The sequence below is a fragment of the Myotis myotis genome, unplaced genomic scaffold (genome assembly GCF_014108235.1).
Source record: "Myotis myotis isolate mMyoMyo1 unplaced genomic scaffold, mMyoMyo1.p scaffold_m19_p_2, whole genome shotgun sequence".
In the NCBI taxonomy this organism is placed as follows: domain Eukaryota; kingdom Metazoa; phylum Chordata; class Mammalia; order Chiroptera; family Vespertilionidae; genus Myotis; species Myotis myotis.
In genome coordinates, this window is record NW_023416324.1 from 151,609,053 (window position 1) to 151,613,330 (window position 4,278).

Consider the following 4,278-nt stretch of genomic DNA (forward strand, 5'->3'; position numbering starts at 1 on the left):
TAAAATGAGGTCATTAAGGTGGGCCCTACTCTAGTACGACTGTGTCCTTATAAACAAGTTTTAGAAAAACAATGAAAGCTTCTTTCATTAAAAAGAATAATTATGCTGGGAATAAATAATATTAAAAATAATATTTTCAACAAATGGTGCTGGGTTAACCAAATCCACATGCAAAAGATAGGTGGAGTCTTACCTTACACTAGACACGAAAAATTAACTCAAAATGGGCCATAGACCCAAATGTAAGAGATAAATCTATAAAACTCAGTGGAAAACATAGGAGTAAATTTCTGTGATATTGGGTTAGGTAATCATTTTTTAGACATGGCAGTAAGAGCATGAGCAGCAAAAACAAATAAATAAATTTGGCTTCACTAAAATTACAAAGTTTTGTGCTTCAAAGAACACCACTGATAAAGTGAAAAGACAACCTATGGAATAGGGAAAATATTTGTAAATTATATATTTGAAAAAGGATTTGTATCCAGAATATATAAATAAGTCTTACAACTCAGTACTCAAAAGTCAAAACGCCCTGTTGCTCCCTTCGGCAGCACATATACTAAAATTGGAATGATACAGAGAAGATTAGCATGTCCCTGTGCAAGGATGACACGCAAATTCGTGGAAAAAAAAAAAAAGAAGACAAAAAGCCCAATTAAAATAGGCAAAGAATTTGAATAGATATTTCTACATAAAGGACATACAAATGGCCAATGGCACATGAAAAGGTGCTCAATGTTATTAGCCATTCGGGAAGTGAAAATCAAACCCACAATGAGATATCGCTTCACACCCAGTGAAATGACTAAAATTGAAAAGACAATAACAAGTATTGGTAAGAATGTGGAGAAACTGGAAACCTCATTGCTGGCGGGAATGTACAATGATACAGCCATTTTCAGAAGCAATCTGGTAGTGCCTCAAAAATTTAAACATAGGGTTATCGTAGGGCTCAAAAATTTTACTCCTAGGTAGCTACCCAAAAGAAATTTGAAATTATGTCCACACAAAAATCTGTACATGAGTGTTTATAACAGCATGATTCCTAATAGGAAAAGAGGAAACAACCCAAATATATATCAATTGATAAAAGGATAAGCAGAATGTGGTTAATCTGTACAGTATAATATTATTCAGCCACCTGGAGTGACATATTGATACTTGCTACAATATGGATGAATCTATATGAGTTATCTAGAATAGGTACATTTATAGAGACAGGAAGTAGGGTGGTGGTTGGGAGGAAGGCATGGTGATTCACTGCTAGTGGGTATGGTGTTTCTTCTGGTGGTGAGAAATCTGTTATAAAATTAGATTGTGGTGATGGTTGTACAGCTCTGTGAATATACTAAAAACCATTAAATTATACACTTTAAATGGCTGAATTTTAGTATGAGAACTATACCTCAAATTATTTTAAATGAACCATATTCAAATGTTCTAAAAACATTTCATTTCAAACATCTATAATAATGAAAGCATAACATGCTAATTAGATTGGACATCCTTCTGGACGACCTTCCAGATGAAGCCAGAGCTGGGAGGGAAGCCCAGGTCTCGGGTGCCAGAGGGAAGCCGGTGCAAGCAGCCAGCAGAAGGAAGGCCTGTTCTTGCATGAATTTCATGCATCGGGCCTCCAGTATACACAATAATATAATGAGCACCCATATACTTACCATGCTGTTTAATAAAGAAAATCCTACAGATGTCATGGAAACCTCTTGTGTATTTCTTCTTGATTCAATTAACCTTATGCCACCACTGGAAGTAACTATGTTTTTTACTAGAGGTAAACTTGATATTTATCATTTCTTGAATATTTTATACATTTGCTATATTTGTATTTAGATATTCTATCTAATAAAAGAGAAACATGGTAATTAGCCATATGTCTGCTACCCTTCCCATTAGCTAATCAGGGCGATATGCAAATTAACTGCCAGCCAAGATGGCGGCCGGCAGCCAGGCAGCTTGAAGCAAACATGAGGCTTGCTTGCTTCAGTGACGGAGGACTCCAACGTTCCCCGCCTGCCGCTGCCAGCCTCTGAGCTTGCAGTTTGAAACATTGTTACAAATATAGAAGCTAAACAAAAGCCCAGAAACCTGCTTCAGCCAGCCGGGATCGCAGAGCTGGAGTTGATACAATGTTTCGATTATAGAACCCAAACAAACCAGATACCTGCTCTCAGAAGCCAAGGCCTAAGAGCTGGAGCCAAGCCTCAGAGCTAAAGCTGGCCCAGAATAAAAAAAAGAAAAAGAAAAAAAGGAGCGGTTGGGAGCTTCAGTCACCCGCCAGCCTGAAAACAGCCCTCAGCCCCTCACCCAGACTGGCCAGGCACCCAAGCGGGACCCCCACCCTGAAGGGTGTGTGACCAGCTGCAAACAGCCATCATTCCCTCACCCAGGCTGGCCAGGCACCCCAGTGGGGACCCCCACGCTGATCCAGGATATCCTTCAGGGCAAACCAGGCGGCCCCCACCTGTGCACCAGGCCTCTATCCTATATAGTAAAAGGGTAATATGCCTCCCAGCACCGGGATCAGCGGAGCCGCGAGGCCTCCTGGCACCGGGATCAGTATGACAGGGGGCAGCGCCCAAACCCGCTGATCATTCTGCGGCTCTGTGTGTGACAGGGGGCGGGGCCACAACCTCCCTATCTGCCCTGCTCTGTTCGGGACAGGGGAAGGTGCCCCAACCCCCTGATCAGCCCTATTCTGTGCCTGATAGGGGGGAGCTCCCCAACCCCCTGGTTGCCCTGCGGCTCTGTGTGTGACAGGGTGCAGCGCCTCAACCACCACCCCTCCCCCCCCCGGGCCCTGCTCTGTGTGTGACGGGGTAGAGCCATAACCTCCCCATCGGCCCTGCCCTAGTGTATATATAAAAACGTGTTTTTATTTATAAACAATACTAGAGGCCTGGTGCATGAAATTCATGCAAGGAGGGGGGTGGTGCCCCTCAGCCCAGCTTGCACCCTCTCCTATCTGGGATCCCTGTGGGATTGGGCCTAAACCAGCAGTCGGACATCCCTCTCATAATCCGGGACAGCTGGCTCCTAACCACTCTCCTGCCTGTCTGTCTGAGTACCCCTAACTGCGCTCCCATGCCAGCCTGATTACCCCTAACTGTGCTCCCCTGCAGGCCTGATCTCATCCCCAACTGCCCTCCCCTGCAGGCCTGGTCCCCCCCAACTGCCCTCCCCTGCCAGCCCAATTGCCCCCAACTGCCCTCCCCTGCCAGCCTGATCACCCACAAATGCCCTCCCCTGATGGCCATCTTGTGATGACATGAGGGCGGCCATCTTGTGGTGGCCATCTTATGATGATGTCACGTGATGCCATCTAGGCTGTTATTATATAGGGTATAATATTTATATTAATATTACTCCTTTTATTTTTAACTTTTCCAAAGGCTGGTTTGCTCAGTTTTGAAGAGCACCTTGTGTAGGATATCCACCGTGAAATCCAGGCTGCTTCCACAAGCCCTGTGGGGCTCTCCCTGCAGAAGCCCTGAGAGAGGTGAAGGTCTTTCTGTCTACAAGCCACAGGGTCACACAGGAAATTCAGCTTCTTGGAACCACAGCTGCTCTATCACCTCCACTTCTCTGTGGTCCCCTCCTCTTTTCGGAGGTGTTTCAATCTGGTTAACTGGTGAGCTCTGTGCTTCAGTGTGCATTTTATTTTCTAGATCTGTTCTGTTGCCAGTTGGTAGAAACAAAGTATTTCCATCTCTATGTCTTAGAATCTGGTCCATGTTTCCCACTGTACAGCAGCGAAGAATCCCAGCTCTGTCACTGAGGAGACCTGGAGCAGGCCATTTCCCCCGGAGGCCCCTGAGCATGGCTGGGTGCCTTTGGATGTCTCTCCCACTTAGCAGTGGGCCCTTCCTGGGTTCATCTGAGCTGACAGGCCTAGAGCCTTCTCCAAATTTATCCCACACACACGCTCAGAGAGATCCTCCCTCAGCATGGGATCCGTCTACCATGAATCTGGGTGAAGCACAGATGAGGAGGAGGAAGAGGAACTCCCAGAGTGAGCACATCCAGGGCCCTATTGTGGAGCCACACCCCTCTCTCCCTTTTCACTGGTGCTGGTTGAGAGGAGGGGAGGCGAGGGGCCAGGGGCAGGTCTGGAAAATGGCAGAGAAGTAGGTGGCACCTGGTCCTGCTCAGACACTTTGTTCCTGCTGCTGCCAACCCCTTCACCCAACTGCCCAGTGGGCAGCCATTCCTCGCCCCAGTCACATCGCACAGGTATTTTCCATGCAGCAAGCCCCACTC

The 4,278-nt window shown here is 46.2% G+C and overlaps 1 non-coding gene across 1 annotated transcript; it reads left to right on the forward strand.

Annotated features, from left to right (window-relative positions):
• Positions 1-538: 538 nt before the first annotated feature.
• LOC118677864 lies at positions 539-644 on the forward strand. The gene has a single exon (XR_004974587.1). It is a non-coding gene; the product is annotated as a U6 spliceosomal RNA (small nuclear RNA).
• The last annotated feature ends 3,634 nt before the right edge of the window (positions 645-4,278 follow it).